This window comes from Kogia breviceps, chromosome 9 (genome assembly GCF_026419965.1).
Source record: "Kogia breviceps isolate mKogBre1 chromosome 9, mKogBre1 haplotype 1, whole genome shotgun sequence".
Taxonomy (NCBI): domain Eukaryota; kingdom Metazoa; phylum Chordata; class Mammalia; order Artiodactyla; family Physeteridae; genus Kogia; species Kogia breviceps.
Genome location: NC_081318.1, coordinates 35,258,844 through 35,278,585, shown reverse-complemented (window position 1 = coordinate 35,278,585; position 19,742 = coordinate 35,258,844). Strand labels below are relative to the sequence as shown.

The 19,742-nt window shown below is 34.6% G+C and overlaps 1 protein-coding gene across 20 annotated transcripts in view; it reads left to right on the top strand.

The window, feature by feature from the left end:
• The window catches only part of FOXP2 (forkhead box P2), a 534,423-nt gene that overhangs the window by 414,927 nt on the left and 99,754 nt on the right, over positions 1-19,742 (top strand). The window lies entirely within an intron of this gene.

Below are 19,742 nucleotides of genomic sequence, written 5' to 3'. Positions count from 1 at the left end.
TCCTAATTTATGATTGGTAGAACACAACATAATTAAGATTCATAGACAAATAATCAGTGTCTTCCTGAATGAAGAAGAAATATATAATTTCATACCTTAGTTGAAGAAAAGAAAGATTTTTCTCAATAAAAAGTGTCAAATTAACATGGGAGGCTCTTCTTTGTGGAAAATATATAAACTTTAAACATTTTTTAAATGTTAGATGCAAAACAAAAATGGAAATGGAAACAGCAGTAACATGTACTATTTTATGGAAATAGTGAATGCAGGGGATGGGTAATAAATTTTGCACATGAAATTAGGTTTCATAATGATCTGAAATTATCTAGTTTGGGATTTCATTCATTTTAATTCTAAAGTGTTTGCCCTCCTAAGCTTTCTTTACAGTAATAACATTTGAAAAAAATAGCAAAAATTAAAAAGTAGTGTTAAGGTTTGCTGAAATTATGTAAGTTTATGTGAAAGACTAAAATAATCTTAATTTCTAGGTTTTCTTTGTATGTTTTGAAGAAAATAAATTTAAGTTACACTTCAAAAATAACTATATTTTAACTTAGTAAAGAAGATTCATTCAAAATTATACTTAAAAAATAGTACATTAAAAATGGAACAGGCAGTATTCTTAATTGGTAACACTTTTTCCTAAACTAATTTCAATGGAAAAATTGTTTTCTTTAGACTGAAGAGTGAGATGGCTTAACCAATAATAGTGTTTGTTCTTTATGTAAATCTGCTTCTACCATTTAAAAAATTATTCTCTACTCTACCGATGGAAAAATAAATCTACAGTAACAGATCTTTATATTTTCACTGAAATGTTTTCAGAATAAAAACAAACGATGGAAAAATTAAATGAATGGCTCACAGGTGCCCTGCAGTTATAGCCCAAGTTTGTGATCACCAATCTATTAGCCTTTCCAGAGGTATGCCACATTGTGCATGGCTGCCTTGAATGCAGTGTTGAACAGGAGTCTGAGGTTGTGCCATGTGTCTGAGACTGCAGTTAGTCTCCAAGACAGAAAGAACAACAGGATCAATTAGTGAGGTCTGCTGTGGTTGGTAGTGGGGAGAGAGCACGGCAGTACACGGATCAGGTGTTTTCCATCCCTGCAGTGCACCAAACTTAATACTTCAAATTAGTCACTGAGTGACTTTGCAAATAGTGGTTCTTGACTTCACAACACAAGGGAAACATGAAATACTAAGGAGGTGCTTATTTCATTTATTGATTATATTAAACTCTCTGCAAGCTAAAATGGCTACATAATGTGATTTAAAACCAAGATCCAGTCTAAAACAAATACTATTTGTTATTCATAGTTGACAGTGTCTGTGTGATGGTCATGGCTCTCTCTCTTAGTATTTGTTAAATTTTATAAGTACTAGTATGCTGGGGTGGTACTCGACTAAGTCTGAGCACCATGAGATCACTGGTGGGATGGAAGGAACAAAGGTATAGAAAGGATAGATAGGCATATCTAAAACCAGTCCCATCCCTTTATAATCTATATACCTCACATTCATAATAAATGGTGAACCATTGTAATAGTTTTCTAAATTATTAAGAGACCCTACATAATGCCCTATCAATGGATTAACTTAATATCACACATATTACTTCCATGATTGATCAACCTTCACAAATAAAAAAACAAAATTTTCAGGCATGTGTTCTAAAGTGGCAGCTTAAATTAATTTTACCCCCTCTCTCCTATAAGTTTATTAACAAGGCTGAAACAAAGTATTATAAATCTCAGGGGTGGAAAGCCACTTACAATTACCAAATGTAGGTTAAAGCCCAAATTATCTTAAAGAAATAGTAATGTTACATAGTTGAGATTAAACAGATGTCAAAAGCTCTCCATCATATCATCCTCTTTCAGGTATTTATGGTGTCAGGTTCCTAACCAAAGATGCAATGAAAATATGTTTCAAAGGAGTATTTTCTGGTGTTTTGGTCTGGAAGTAGCCATAAGATGTTGGCCGTCATCTAAGTATTGTGCCTCCTTCTTATCATGTTGTTGAACAGTAGAGACACTTTTATGAACTCACTAATGGATTATGTTTATTGTGCCTCTACTAATTCACTGCAGTACTGAGCAGTAGTAATTGTACTCACATCATGTCTACCTAAAAATTGTAATCTTAAATTCTATTTCCTACTCTTTTTAAAAGAAATGTTTGGGCTCCAGAGGTTGTACATTTAATATTCTAAGAGTAACAATTTAATACTCTTATTATAAGTTTGAATTTTATAGGAAAAAGCATTAAGTTCTGGCTTTAAAAGACAAGAAGATGAGTGTAAGTGAGCATCATTGTAAGAATTTCTTTTCGATACTTGCTTTTCACCCTCAATTTTTTCAAATGATGTATATTTAACTGTAATCTGGAAAAATCTTCACTTATTTTACTTTTCTTTCAAACTTTAGTAATGGAATTGGTGCCTTTCTTTTTTCCCTGATATATTAGCTTTACAAGTGGCTAATTCTGTCAAGATCCTAAATTTCACAACCTTTGGCTTCCCTGCCACACAGTAGCAACCCAAGTTCACTCCTCAAGAAGTAGACCTTGTTGACACCTCATCTGCCTGAATGGCCTTATTAGCACCTACCTGCAGATAATATTATTGTTAGTCTTGCCTATAGGTTTTTACACCTACAGTGAATACTATTTTCGCAGGACTCTGCCTGTTAGCTCTAAGTACTAAGGCAATTACGAGAATGCTCGGACTCCTTGTCTTCTGGATCTTAATTTCAAAACATTTACCACTGGGTCAAATGCATATCTTGATGAACCAAATTTGTTGGACCTATAAGTTAAAAATAAGGCTTGGCTGGCCTTGGTCTAGCAGTTTTATATCACATTCAAATTAAAGTATATTGACCACATTGTCATCTTTCCCCCTACAGAGCTTGATTCTGTTGTGACTGACTCCTGAATGTTTTATTTTGATAGGAATTGTGGATTGGAAGAAAAAAGGAAAAGGGGATAGTGACAGTTTTCAGAATCTCTTATTTTCTGTTCCAAATTCATCTCTCTTTTTAGGCTTTACATAAATTCTGCCCCGTACCAAGTACTCTGTCCCATGGGCTCTGGAATCAGCTTTCTAGATTGAATATTGGACAAATTACTTGACCTCTTTTAGCCTCATGCTCTCAGTCTGTAAAATTAGGACAATAATAGCATCTGCCTCATAGGGTGGTACAGGGATTACATTTGATAACCCCCAAAAGTACTTAGCATGATGACTAACACATAGGAAGTGTGCAGTAGGTGTTTGAGTCAGTATCTGTAGTATCATCAGTATACTCTTGCTTGGACCAAAGAGGCAATTCTGTTTGACATAAATTTAGATATGCATTTGGTATTAACACTAAGGGGCTTTGGGCATCACCTTATGCCATGACCAGAACAGATGGAAACGTTCCTTCCTGAGAGGAAAGTCTTTATATTCATTAATTTAAGTTGAACACTGACTTTTTCCCTCACAAAAATCAGTTATCCAAATGTTTTCTGATTTGTTAAGCTAAGTGAAACAAAAAGAACCCTGCCTCACCAAAGCTAAATGATGTCCTCAGGCAGTCAAGGAAAATCATGGCTAAAGAATGTTAAGAAAAGTGATCATACTCTCAATTGTCTGTATCCAACCAGAACACATGAAGATAGGAAATTAGGAAATACATGTGGCAGTGCCAGATTATCTCCAATTATTTCTTCCCTTCTCTTATATAAATGTATTGGCAGAGATTAACCAAGAATTAGAGATAAATTACTACTTATTAGTAGCGTTAATCATTTTAACTAACAAGCTGGAGACAATTAACCTGGGATAACAATTTTTGGATAGTCCTTTCTATATAAAACCTATATTGCAAGATTTAACTCTTTGCTATTAATGCAAAGTTCTGTTAGTAAAATTTTAAATTTATGTTGAAGCTGTAAAAATCAGATTTGTTAATTCATCATGTTCATTTTGAGTAGTTTATATTCACTATTACGATGGGATTGGTATTGTGCTAGATCCTTTGATTTAAAATAAACCTTAAGATAATCAAACATTTCAAACACCTATATTACAGCTGATTTTGTTAATGCCATACGCTATAATATAGTGATCATGTTTAGAGCTACTATTAAAAACCTTCCAGATTCTCCGTTGCAAGTAGAATAAAGGTTTCTGTTTTTAAAGCCTTGACTGACATTTGCATGCAACTCCTTGATTAATCTTTTTCTTTCCTAGTATAACTCAAGATATTAATAATTATCTTTACACACCTCACTCAGCTGGGATGTAGCTCCCTGAGCTCAGTTCATTCTACACACCTCTCCTGAGTGATTGCCTCTCACCTTTTATTTTATTGCAATATTTGAGACTTCCATGAATTCTCTTGATGTTGGTTCCAAGAAGGACCAGTAGCAGAGCTTTTTCAATGGGGACTCCTCTTTGAAATTTATAATGAATAATTTACTCCCCTTGATGATTCACCAAAGCATTAGTATGGCAGAAATCAGGGGCTGATGAAAGGATTATTTATTTAGTTATCTGGTTTTGTTGTTGTTAATATATTTTTCATCAACTAAATTGATACACACACTAGAATATGTATGTGGCAATAATGTGAATTTATGTTGCCCATTTGAAGACTATTTTTCCTTTCACATTTAAAGTTATTTGTAATGAGCTATTAGTGATAGTCTCTACAAATATGAAATATAATCTGTATTAACATCTAACAGTTCACTCTATAGTTCTTGCATATTTCTAAACATCACTGATAAAATGTATATTCTGTATTTATTATTTGTATTTCTGTTCCTTGTATATTTCCACATCATTTATTGTAGCATAATAAGTGAAAGGCACAAAAAAACAAGTCATCCTAGTGTGTACATTTTCACAGCTCATGTGCACACACACATACACAAACATACATACACATACATAGCTAAAAGATCAATTATGTAAAAGAATGTCCATATGTTTTTATTGAGTTCTATCTGCAATTCGTTTTTCTTTCTCTTCTTTTTGAAGTTAAATTTTTTACATTTGTAATTTTCATCAGGCAAATGAGTTATTTGTTATGCACATGAACGACAAATTATAGAATCAAATTTTTACTGGCACCATTCATGCAGCAATATATTCACTTAAAGATATTTCTAAATAACCAGATTTTTCTTATATTTTAATACATAGGGTATCATGTTAAACAGTACATGATTCCAGTTGGCATTCAAACTTAAACCTGAAACTGCACACTATACTTTAAATCTTTATCCAGTGGGGTTCAGAAAGCTTACTATTATCAGAATTTGGTCATGCTGTAATCATACAATGCACCATACATCTTAGATGAAATTGCACTTGTTTATTTACAATTAATTATATTCCTTATCAGAATGATAATAAATTTGGTGCAAGTAGATCCATGCTACTGATAAAATAAAGAATAAAGTCTTATATCAAGTTAAGCTTTTCAAGATGAAACTTTTTTGTAGTATTTAACATTGAGGAACAGCATGAAATGCTCCGGCTCTTGCAGCCATGTTCCTAAGCTGTTTTCCCTGAAGTCGTCATTACCATTCCAGCAGACCTTCTTCCAGTTCTCTCTTAAGAGAGATAGTGTGAGATATTTTGGAATATTGGCAGAAGTAAGCTACCATTCAAATTCAGTGTGTTATAACATGACACTCCAGAGTAACAATATAATATCTTAATTCTAATTTAGGATTTGAGTTGTAAAATATTTAGTGGGGCTTAAAACAGTATAGAATGAGAGAGAACTGAAGAGATATTACTGAAGTACTCTTATGTGAGATTATTCTTAAGAGATACTACAGTGAAAAGGAGGCATCAAGTAAATATCTCAGAGATAAATTCTCATTAAATTAAGCATAATTCATAAATACACATGTGGTTGTGTAATTTTAGAGAGAAAAAGAATGTTGGCAAAATGATATCAAAATTTGATAAACAAGCTTAAAGGTTTAGAAATTTAATGTTATATATGCAATATTTTCTTGATACATAGGTAATCAATATAAAATTAAAAGAAATAAAATAATATGAATAACATGTGTACTGTTGTTTTAGCCTTATTTCTCCCTAAATCATTGTTGCCTGTAAGTTGCATCTGTCTTATACTCTCTTAATTAAGGGTGAAAAATATACTTTATTTGCATATTAAGGCTGGAAAGTATACGTCTTTTGCATATTTACCCTTGTCTCTCTGTATATTACCTACGTAGTCATTCTGCTTTATTAGAGGGGTTCTGCCCTGTTAGCGCATTGCCAAAATAAGGAGGCGAGGGTGTCTAATCAACATGCATTTCCATCCTGTAGTAACTGATGGAATATGTTAGCTTAAAAGAGCCTTAAGATTCATCTAATTCAACTCCTTTATTTTACAGTTGAGAAAACTAAAGAATCCAAGTGACTTTCCTTATATCTCTTCATTATTCATTGAATTCAAGGAGAACTCTTGATGATCTGATAGTTCTTTAGTCTTGAGCCATGGTTCATATATATTAATTTTGGCAAGCTGTGTACTTTAATTTTAATTCTATATATCTGTTAAAGAAAGAAACCACTCCCTTTTTCCAAATGTTGCTAATCACATTTACCTATAATAAGGTTTCAAAAACCGGATCAGTTTCATGATCACTTTTGAAATTACCGTGCATATTACCCGACTACTTGAGGACACTTTTATTTTTTTAACATCTTTATTGGAGTATAACTGCTTTACAATAGTGTGTTAGTTTCTGCTGTATAACAGAGTGAATCAGCTATACATATACATATATCCCCATATACCCTCCCTCTTGCATCTCCCTCCCACCCTCCCTATCACTCACCTCTAGGTGGTCGCAAAGCACTGAGCTGATCTCCCTGTGCTATGCAGCTGCTTCCCACTAGCTATCTATTTTACATTTGGTAGTGTATATATGTCCATTCCACTCTCTCACTTCGTCCCAGCTTACCCCTCCCCTCCCCGTGTCCTCAAGTCCATTCTCTACGTATGCGTCTTTATTCCTGTCCTACCCCTAGGTTCTTCAGAACCTTTTTTTTAAAATTTTAGATTCCATATATATGTGTTAGTATATGGTATTTGTTTTTCTCTTTCTGACTTTCTTCACACTGTATGACAGACTCTAAGTCCATCCACCTCACTACAAATAATTGAGGACACTTTTAAGGTCTCAATCAGATCTGTGAGATAGTCTAATTTATAGGTTGAGGTTTTAGAAAAGAAAAATTCAAGGATCTTTAGTGATTCCCCCAGAAATGTTTTAAAGTGAATCGCGAAATCCCAGACTGTTGATTTATGGCTTACATTTTTTTGTTAGGACTTCAGCTAGAAAAAAAGACTTATTTTTTAAAGTTATGCAGGGCATTGCTATTTATCTCCTAATGTTTAGAGGCATAAGCTTAATAGTTACAAAGTCTTAATCTTTTAGAGTCATTTTCCCTTTATCCCCTTCTATTTATTCCCTACATATCCAAGCAAGATCAGTTGCTCTGTAGGGTTTCCCTGGCTTTTCAGGTGGTCTCTTTACTATCCATCAGACAAATATTATGTCTTAACAATTGAAAATAAGTGATTTGTGGGTCATCCTGACTTTAAAATACAAAGTAAAGTGGGTGATACAATATTGATACTTTAAGTCTGATACTGAAATATCAAACATTTAAATAGGTGAAGTTCAGAATGGATTCTTGAATTGACCAGATGAAAATGCTAAGTGACTAACATACACCTTTGATCCTGTAAAAAATATTCATAGCACTTGTAAATTGACTACTTAAAGCTATAGAAATGAGTACAGAGATTAGAAGTCTGTTGAGAAACTGTGCTTCTAGAAAAGTCCTACAAAGTGTCTGGAACGATCAATGCTATCATTGTTAATTAGCACATAAACCCTTTTTTTATTGTTACCATCATAGGATAAATAATTGCTCCTGTTTCCTTTTCTCATAACTTGTGTACAGTTTTTAATGGCTGCCCAGTGTCTGCTGGATAAAACTTTACAAACCTCAGCCTTGCAATTCTGTTCCCCCACCAATGGGCTCTTTTCCTTTCCCAACTTTATGCCCTATTATTTCACAAATAAAAATGTTGGGTTCTAACTGATATATCTACTTCCTGTTCCCAATCACACTATTCCATTTTTTTCTGTTCCCTTTCATGTGTTATTATCACTCTGTAACTTCCTCTCTTTTCTTATCAGCTTATCAGATTCTACTGGTTATACAAGGTCCAGCTCAATTACTATCCCACAGGAATGCTCTTTCACCAATGTAGTGCACATTGGTTGATCACTCTTTTGATCTTGTATGTCTATACTAATCCATTCCACACTTTTGGAATGATTCTTACACAGCCCCCTGACATTCAGTTCCATTCAACACACATTCACTGAGCACAATTCTATGTATAACTCACCATGCTACAAAAATTTTCAGTAAAATAATGATCACCTGCATTTGAAAAGTGTATACTATGAAGGTGGAAAATACATAATTTAGGACTGAAAAATCAATGCAAACTGTAAAAAAATATTTAATCATTGTACTGAGGAATTGAGGACAAGTAAATGGAAGAGGTTTATTAGAGGTGAAGTTTTGAGAAAAAAAACAAAACAGAAATTCATCACACTAGAAGTGTTGAGAGCATTCCAGGTGATGAGGACAGAATAAGCTAAGTTATAGAACAGAAAGAAAAAACAAAGGATAGGTGGTTTTCAAGTTAGGGCATAATGTATTGTATCTTGGGAATTGGAGAACATTACAGGGAAAAGTTGTTGCATAGTCTTTAAATATATGGATCACAGCCAGAATTTGAAGTTTTAATTGGCTTTAAAAAAAAAAAAAAAACCTTAAATACTCTGTAAGATTTTGAGCAACAAAGTGGATGTAACATAACAAGAGTATCATATTTAAAGATATCCTTGGGAGCAATAGGAAGAAGCGATTGGAAATAGAAAAAATGGTGGAGTCTCAGTGTCTAGGTGAGAGGATGTTGTCCAAAAAAATTAATTGGATGTTGTTCAATTAAGTTGTTGTCATCTTAACTAGGGGAAGGACAGGGTAAGGAAATAGGAGGACAGGTTTAAGGGAGAATACAACACTTTGATTTAAAAGGTATGTTGGCAATTAGAAGAACATAAAAAATTGAGATCTCTGGAATTTTGTGCCTGGATATCTGTGTTTGTTTGGTTGGGAATCTGGTGATATCTAGAACACAGGAAGAACAGCAGGTTTGATGGTGGCAATAGGAAGTTAGAGGTGATACAAGTGTTGTTTAGGAGGTGTATTTGCATTGCTGATAGGATATCCAGGTTGAGCAGACAGCGATGACTTGGAGATGTTGCATCTTTAGAAGTCAGGCCATATGCAGGAAATTAGAGTCCATTGTTTTGAAGGAAATTGTAAAAAAAAAAAAAAGACAACCAGAGAATTCGCAAGATCAGTCAAAGAACAATAGAAGAGATTTTTTAAAAAGCATTATCACAGACTGAAGGGTGGTTTTAAGCCTGTGGAGTGAGACATGAACGAAGTTATTAGATTTGGTAAGAGTAGTTTCAAAGAATATAGTCCCTGGCAGTGACTTGAGTGGTAACTAAAAGAGTATACGTAGACAAGTAGTGTACTAGTCCTTAGGGAAAAATACTGATTAATAGGGAGATGATAGGATGGGGGCTTGTGGGTGTAGAATTGAGGAAGGGTCTTGGGGGGAGGGGGCAGTGGAGATGAAAAGGATAAAACAGCAAGAAGGAAAAGAATAGAGTTGAAACAAGCTCTGAAAGATGATTGGGGGAGAATGCTGGCATCAATGGCATAGGTGGAGGTAATTCATCTCTAAAGGAAATAGAAATCCACTTTCATCTAAAATGGACAGAAATTTGAAAATGAGTAAACTCATAGCTAGGTTAGTACCTCTCTTTATATTATTTATTAAATCTGCTGTGGCTTGTGACTACCATCTTGTCTCTCTCCCCTAGTGTCTTGACATCTAAGTTTCACCTTTGTATCATCACCTTTCAGGGATTCCTGTTTCTTGGACAAACTGTATGAAAGAAGGGAAGGGTATATTCATGGTTGTTAAAATTTTCTAGTTATGACAGCTTTACTCTCACCATATTTGTTATACTTTATGATATTTTTAGCCAAAAGAATAGCTACTCGTTAGAGTTAAAACTTAGCAACTATATTCTTATAAGAAACTCTAATAACCTAATCATAATGTGAGTGTTCTTTCCTTCCCCTCTGAAATTTAAGGTGGATTAATATAAATCTGAAGAACATTAATTATTTTATGAAACATTTAGATACATTAAGATTTTGAACTTTTTAAGTAATTGGTTGATTTTTAGTAATTAATAAAATATAGCTCTTCGCTTTTTAGAAAAACCTTTTACTGAAAACAGAACATGTAACTGGAGTGAAATATATGCAGAAATATTATGATAGTCTCTTTTTCACTGTGTTGACAGTTTTAAATTTTAAGAGCAACCCAATAAACCAACCACTGAAATTGCTCTTGGACATACATGCCCCTGCTTAATTCTGCATTTAGTATATGCAGTATGGATACAAAGATATGACACAGTAACATATCCCTAAACCAAAAAAACCTTCTTTCTGTTCATAAAATCAAAACTAAAGTATGAGGAAAACAATATAAGAAAGGAAAGAAGGAAGGGAGGGAGGGAGGAAGGAAGACAGACACAAATAGAGACCTTGATTTTGAAGCCCATTTACAACAACAAATATTTCTGCTTTACAAAGTGGACTTTAAATGGTAAGATTTCAGGAACTGGTGGTAAACGATTGGACATATATTCTCTCCAAATAGTTCTGTGACTTCTGATGGAGGAGTTCCTACATCATTCTTACTGAAAATGAATCCTTTCCCTTTTTTTTAGTTCTCAATTCTCTGCAAAACAAATTTGCTCTCCAAACAATTAAAATGTTTTTCTGTTTTGCCCTTTACTGGGGTGTTGGTGAAAGTATCGAGTATGTCAGGTTTTACAAGGCAGGACAGCACTGTGGTCACTTTGGCACAAGCCCACTCTTTTAGGTATAGAAACCATTTGCCATAATTTTTATTATACCTATTTACGCCTGTTTTTTTCTCTTGAGGAAGCTGAGCATAACTGAGAAGTAAAATAACTGGGCTAGAGTCACATTTTAGTAAAGGATGAAGCCAAGATCCCAGTTCAGGTTTTTCTGCCTCTATGATCTCTCCTTCATGTCACACCACCTGTGGCATTTTTCTGGTGGTTTTTAGTTTGTTTTATAACTCCACTACAAACATTATTTAAAGAAAGCTTCCCCCGCCTTCACACTGGAGGAGTACCTGAATATTTGAGTCATCTTAGCTGCCTTGAACACCTTGACTTTGCTTTCTCCATCCACCTCCTATAAACCAGGGTTTTCCAGCTCTACTCCCTTCAAACAAGAACACAAAGAGGATTTGACAATCACCAGGCAGTGTTCCAACTCATGCTCTCAAAAATTTGATTGTTGGGCTTCCCTGGTGGCGTAGTGGTTGGGAGTCCGCCTGCCGATGCGGGGGACACGGGTTTGTGCCCCGGTCCGAGAAGATCCCACATGCCGCGGAGCAGCTAGGCCCGTGAGCCATGGCCGCTGAGCCTGCACGTCCGAAGCATGTGCTCCGCAATGGGAGAGGCCACAACAGTGAGACGCCACAACAGTGAGACGCCACAACAGTGAGACGCCCGCGTACCGCAAAAAAAAAAAAATTGATTTTTTTTCAATTCTGACAACTTCCTATATTTCTTCAATTAGTTTACATGTCCTTATCTTTCTTGAACTAACCCTTTACTCTCATTACATCTTCTATTCTTGTTAAATCTTCTGTTGGACAGTAAAACACTTATTTGGCATTCTTGAATCTGTGCTGTTTTTTAAAACCTCCCCCTCCTGCCATGTGTCTTGTCATTCCCTATTTTTAACTGACTCTCAAAAATAATCAAAATATTCACTCTGCCCTAAATATACCCAAGCATTTCCCACCTCCATACCTTTGCCCACTCAAGTCTTTCCCTCCTCTTTGCTCCCTAGGGTAGAATAGATCATAGAGTTCATCACTTCCTAGATAAGGTAGTTATAGCTTGCTACCATAAAAATCTGTATGGGATAGAAGGCTGCTCCACCTTTTTCTTAGCTAGATTGTGATGACTTTGGGGGAAACACCATTTCGTTTCTCCATGCTACACAATGAGAAATGTACACACATGCCATCTAGCAGAAGGGCTAGCATACAGCAGGTACTTTAAAGAATAATCTTTTGTTTCTGTGTAATTTTGTTTTTCTTTTGTCATTTATAGTATTTCATTTAAATATCTCTGCATAGAATCAGGAAGTACAGTTTTGAGTGAAAATATAATGGTAAGCAATAGTCAAGGGTTTTTTTCTCTCCATTTGCCATCCAATGGTCTTTTTGTTTGTTTGTTTGCGGTATGCGGGGCCTCTCACTGCTGTGGCCTCTCCCGTTGCGGAGCACAGGCTCCGGACGCGCAGGCCCAGCGGCCATGGCTCACGGGCCTAGCTACTCCGCGGCATGTGGGATCTTCCCGGACCAGGGCACAAACCCGTGTCCCCTGCATCGGCAGGCAGACTGTCAACCACTGCGCCACCAGGGAAGCCCTAATGGTCTTTTTTCTTACTGACCAAGAAAAGTTTCTGAAATATGTAAATATTGTTGGGAACGGTGAGACACTAAAAACTGGAGTTTTTGTTAAGTTTTAGCAGTTTTTAAATCAGTGTTCCCAAACTTAGCCGTCTAGTCCACATTTTTCTGAGTCTCACTCAAGCATGGGGATTTATTATTTTCAATGAAAATCAGAAAATCTGTATTTCTTCTACCAAGTGCTCTGGGTGATTCAGAGGATTAGTCACAATTAGGAAACACTTAATCTAGACCCTCCCTACACTGTGTGTTTCTTGGGCAAACAGCATCACCAGGGAATTTGTTAGAAATGCAGAAGAATCTTAGGTCCCACCCCAGTTTATGCTCTGTGATTATATTTAACATTGTTTTAGCTATTTATTTAGCTGCTTTGTATGTGTCTGTGAAGGGCAAAACTGTGTCTTCACCAATCAGTTGTTTTGCGTAAACTAAGTTTAAAAGTAAGATAGTTTCAGTAATATAATATTATTGGGGTTTTGTCTACAAAATTTGCTTGACTGAATTTTTCACCTGGCAACTCATGAATATCAGATAGGTATGATGGTTGAACTGAAGAAGGCCTACTTATAGCATGATGTTAAAAAAGTTTTATATCACTTAGTCTATGATATGTGCTGTATTTCAGCAGTAAAAAGGATTGTGGGATGTAGGGAGGAAAAAAGGGTTTACTATAGTGCGAGTTACTGGAAGTATTTTTAGTGATGTTTGCTTTTTTACTTAGATTCCATTTATAAATACCGTATTATCATTTGTTAAATTAAATGACACTTTATAGAATGCTTGATGACTTTAATTCGTGCATTAAATATGCACATATATTTTAACAATTTTTGCATCTTATATTACATTTAATAATGACTTGTCAGTGTTACTGGTTAACTATTTCTTTGATTTTATTAAATATTTTAAATAAAGTTCTTCTGTATATTAGATCAAATTATGTCTGCTTCTTAATTATCAGTATTCAATTGGCTGCATTTTCATCTTAAATGAGATTTTTGTAGGAAGCTTTCCCCCAGAACAGTCATTTGAAATACTTCAAGATGTCAAGATTCCAAATAATACTTCATATTCTTGTTCTTCTATTTCATGCTTAAATATATTTTAACAATATGTTACCTACTGTAAATAATTTCTCTTGAACTAGCACAAAATTTCTTGCTATTGCAATGCATTTATAGATCATAGTTTGTACTAGTAAAAACAGTTTTACTAACAAAGTACTATTAGTATTTTTAAAGCCTTTTTAATTATTACTATTAAAATGTTAAGTTTGGTAGGTACTCATTATTTAATTAATATTAAATTTTAGGTGTTTCATTATTATTACTAAATTCCAGCTTTAATTGTGTGAATGAACCAACTTTAAACACATATAAGCATAGTAATTTTTAAAATTGAGAAATTGTGATTAATTCAATTTAGGTTATGCTGATTTCTGTTTTCAACAATATATGAATAAAATACTTGAGTAAAGGCATAGGCAAGGGTAGAAATATGGAAGTATTTCCTAAACCTGTATATGAAGAGGATACCATTCTCTCACTAGTTATGTAAAGTTCTCCAAGTTCAAATCAGTTGCTGATTTGGTGAACATGAAAGAATAAAGTCTGTCGTTCTTAGTGTCTTACTGAATATTCTAATGGTCTCATCCTTGTTTTAAAGTGTCTTTAATATTTATTTTAAGCTCATTCCGTTTTTAACCACCTACTCTCAGTCCCATAGTTGAATTAGGTTTTTAAAAGTACTTTAAAACAATTAAATAATGCCTGCACAACAATAAAAAAGTATAAGATGGTCCAAAACGTTAAGAAGTGGCTCTTCTCCCCCAGCTCCAGAAGAAAACATCTTTTATAGTTTCTATGATTTTAGGTCTCTTGAAAATAGAAAATGATATACTCCCTGCCCTCAGGAAACTTAGAATTCATATTTTCCCCAACTATTACTCTTTGGAATGTGAAGGGAATTGCTTTTCTGGAACATTCAGCAATAAACAGGTGGTTGATTACTGCTTTAGATTTGTCATTAGAAAGATTTCCAAGCATATTGAATAGATGCTAGTTGATGTGCCAGCTCATGAACTGAAAAGGAGCCCTGAATATTTTTCTTTAGCAGGACATTTTGGCTGTCTCCACATCCAAACTCTTAAACTGAATTCAAGTGATGCCATTTTTGTCCCCCAAATAGCTGGTTGTTTCCCCTGATCTCCTACAGAATTTATTATGTAAAACATACTGCTTCTGTTTCTTGACTTATCAACTACGGATACAATATTCTGTCTCCTTGCTATAAAAAGAATAGGAATTTAGTCTTTTTCCACTAACACCAATTTTGCCTAGTTCTATTATTTTGAGCTCTTCTAGTGGTTATCTTTATTACTCAAATAATAAACTTAAATATCTATTTTCTTCTATTGATTCTCTGCTATAAAGGATAGCTCTTTAAAAAAAAACAGCTACCAGGCTATTTTTATTTTATGGAGCCACTAAAATCTTTCTGAGCATACAAATTATCTGTTAGTCTCTTTCATTCTTTTTTATGCTGTTGGTTTTCTTCAAATGTCTGATGCTTTTTGGTTGTTGGTTCAATATATGAATGAAGGACTTGGCTAATTAGTAGGATGGTACCTGGGTAAATTTTCTGCACAGTTGTGTAGATTTCTTTCATCAGTAAACTCCCTTAATCATCAGGAACGTGCTGAAAGGCAGGCTTCACTTTTCGTCTTCACTTTATTTGCCACCACTACTTGCTGCTCTTCCTTAAGCATGCATGGCCTGCTTCACTTTTAAATCTGTAATTGAGTCGGGGGCATTAATTCTCAACTCTGCTCTGCTTATCTTTTGCATTCCTATAACCATATTGGGTGCTTTCTTCAGACAGATAGTTTGTTTTCTTAGACTAATAATGCACTTCTCAGACTTTATTCTGAAGGCAAAAGCCATTTCTGTGAGAAGCCTTGCTCTGTTACTTGGAGAGTGTGTAGGAGGAGTAGGTGTTTTACAGGCCTGCCCATTCTCAGTGGTGGATTTTAATTAATTCCCCTGATGATTGTACCATGGCCCACCCTTGCCCTTTGTGCTCTGTGGGAAGTAAGGATTTACTATGGGCATTTTGGGCTGCATTCTTCCATATTCTTTTGTTTGTCAATCTATGCCCTTTTATCTGCTCACTTTATACCTGGTTTCTCAAACTTTCTGGTCCTCTGCTGACACCTTTTATTTTATTTTCCCAGGACTGATATAATTTTATTATTTTTGAAACAAAGGTAGAAAAAGAAGGTAGAATTGGGTGCTTACTCTAGTATACTAATCCAGAAGTCAATAGTTGTTTTTATTATTTTTTTAATTTAATTTTTATTTTATATTGGAGTATAGTTGATTTACAATGTTGTGTTAGTTTCAGGTGTACAGCAAAGTGATTCAGTTGTACATATACATATATCCATTCTTTTTCAGATTCTTTTCCCATATACGTTATTACAGAATATTGAGTAGAGTTCCCTGTGCTATATGGCAGGTTCTTGTTGATTATCTATTTTATATAGCGTAATGTGTATATGTTAATGTTATGATACATATAGGCAATACATATTCATGATCACCTACTATGTACATGTCCGTGTCACAAAATGTCATCTCGTGGGCTCTGAGGCTACATTCCTCTACCTAAAGAGCAGAGTGTACTATGGCTTACAGATTTGCAGTATCCTTTTTAGAACACAAAGTTTGCTTGTTATTCCTTTTATTCACTTAATTCAGGTAGTTTTGATTCCTATCAAAAATAATTTGAGTTACTTTTTTTCTAGTATTACGAATTTAACCAAATGAAATTCTGCCTATAAGTGAGACTATCACGAAAATTTATAGACATTTTGCTGACCAAATATTAGAGGGAAAAGCTTTGCTGTTTTAATGTGCCCCTCACAGGGTTGTACTTATACCAGCTTTTCTCTCACTGCCTGCAGGCTGCCTAGGGGGCCCTGTGTGAATTTCTCAAGCCTGTTGCTACTGCAGTGCATCTTAGATGCAGATCTATCTAAAGAAGAATTAGAGCCATTTACAACGTTGAGGGCCCTTCTTGCTCTGAAATTCTATGACAAGAGAAGTGTTGGCCCGTTCTTTGCTAGCATGTAAGCACTGGTATTTGTGGTTGGCTGAGGAGGAGAAGGACGAATTAATATTGAGGGAGAAGTCGATAAAGGGTAGGTATGTGTATTCTCTTCTTGGCCATGCAGCATATGCCTAGTTAGACAGAGGGGGGAAAAATCAGATAATCTATTTTAAATAAGGCATAATTATTTTGTTTGTAATAAAGGATTCTGTGATTATACTATGTGCTTTTTCTAGGGAAGTCAGAGACTCAGAAATCTCAGCAGCAAAAGAAACTTTAAGTTCATTCAGGACTTTTTCTCCTCCAAAATTGTTTTACTATTGACACTGCCTTTTTTCAAAATGCTTTATATGCTCAAACCAATCTAGTGATCATCTTCTGTCCACACATCTCAAACAGCTCCTAAAAATACTGTTTTATATACAATATTTTCCCAACTAAATTCCATTATGCCTACATATGTGGGCCGGGCATTGGATACTGATTGAATTGACAAGTATAGCGCATTCACCCAAATTATCTAACTGGTTAAGTAGGTTTTTAAATGATTGATTTACCATGTTTGTTCCACTTTTACTGTTATTCTGTATTGATCAATACAATTAGCCCCTGAACATTTGTCTAAAATTTAGTACAACATATTTTTGGACATTGTGTATATCCAGTAAATTTAAATAATATTAGGTTAGTGGCAGCACTATAGTTTTAGTAATATAACTACAAAATGTTTGAGAAAAATTATGACAGTACTTGTTGTATTGAGCTACCTTGTAGTCAGTTATGTTCAGTTATATTTTGAGTGGAAGCTACATAGAGAGATTTTTTTCAGAGAGTGTGATCTCTCACCAGCTGAGACCTCAAACTTGAATTCAGCTTATGGGTCTGCCATGTATTACATATCTGACTTTAGGAAAGGCATTTTCTCTCTCTGGGCATAGATCTTAATCTATAAAATGGGGATAACCTTCACTGAACTGACTCACCACGCAGTGGACTGTGATCCCAGAAGCTATGCACAGGGTTCTGCCTTGAAGGAGGCTTTTTGGCACAGGCTACAAGCTGCTTAGAGGTCTGTGTTTCTCCCAAGCCTTCTCCATAAAACGTTTTACAATGTTGCGTATATTATGTATCTGCACTGTCAACAGAGGAACCACTAACCATTTGCAGTTTTTGAACACTTGAAATATGCTGATGTGATTGAGGAACTCAACGTTTACTCTAATTTTAATTTAATTAAACTTAAAATTAGATAGCCATATGATATGTGTCTAGAGGCTATCGTATTGGACTACATGGGGACAAGATAGAAATAACTGAGATGCTATTATAGTATTTCTTAAATACAGATATAAAGAGTTGCTGTGAGATTTGAATCAGATAATAATCTACATGGTAAAACATTTCTCTTTATTTAAAAAATACTTTCTCAGTTGAAGTTATGATTACATGAAGTAGCACCTCTACTTTTATGTGGTGTTCTTGGCGAAATTATTTAGTCACGGCCTTTATTATGTATGAAATTCTAAACATAATTTTCATTTGCATTATTCCCATCAGTAATATTTTTACTTTATTATTTGGAGCTCATGTTTAGATACGTGCTTATCTAAGTTCACTAGAATAATCTATTGTTGAACAGATTCTTTGATTTTAAGTGAAATACATGTGCTTTAAAATGAAATACATACCATAGAAAATAAGAGTTTCCACAAACATAATGTTTTTCTTTTTTTAGGAAGAATTTTTTTTCTTTTAAGCAGATACAAATGGTTATTCCTAATTTATATTCCACTCTTCACCTCTCATGAGATAGTATCACTCCTCATTTCTGTTGAAACTATCAGGTCCTATTTTCTTTACTGATCTGTTTTAATTCAAATCTGTAAATATTGCCCTCCTTCTTGATTAGCCTTTCTTCTCTAGATTTACTTTCAAGTAGTGGTAATAATAGTCTGTAACTACTTTTAACCTGTCTCTTTGGACTATTAAGGATTCTACATTTAAGGATATATTGTCTTAGAACAATGGATATTATAATAATAGAAGTACAAGTAACATATCTAAGAAGATGAAAGTAATGCAGCATTCTATTATGTTAAAAATTGGCATCTTTTGACATCAGCTTGATATTTCTGTGAATGTCCATTCACTTCAAGTGGTTTCTTCAAATAATGAGTTAGCTCTCATCTTTCCTTGCAACAAATTGAGGCACCAAGTTCAGCTTTGTGGACTGAATGATAAAACATTTGAGAGTCATCTGAGATATTCTTTGTTTTTATTGTCTTTGGTTCTGGTCACTCAGTTATAAATACCTGTCTTTGTCCAGTTCCTTGGACTCTATATCAATAAATTCTATAAGGTAAGGTTCAGAATATTGACTGTTAAAAATCATAAAGTTGAACAGTTTCTTCTTTGGTTTTATTTCCAGATATTTTTAGTTTTTGAAGTTTGCTATGCAGTTTTATATTAAATGATTTCAAACATTTTTTTTCAAGGAATTTTTACATGTCTTTTTTTTTTTTTTTTTTTTTTGCCGTATGCGGGCCTCTCACTGTTGTGGCCTCTCCCGTTGCGGAGCACAGGCTCTGGACGCACAGGCTCAGCGGCCATGGCTCACGGGCTTAGTTGCTCCGTGGCATGTGGGATCTTCCCGGACCAGGGCACGAACCCGTGTCTCCTGCATCGGCAGGCGGATTCTCAACCACTGCGCCACCAGGGAAGCCCTACATGTCTTTTTAAAACTTCATTTGTGAAAAAAGAAATAGAGATAATCAAAAAATACAGATATATAGATATAGGTATATCTATCTCATTCCACCACATATAGCCCAGAAAAAAATCCCAAACTTAGATTGTGTGTGTGTGTGTGTGTGTGTGTGTGTGTGTGTGTGTGTGTGTAGGTTCACATCCTTA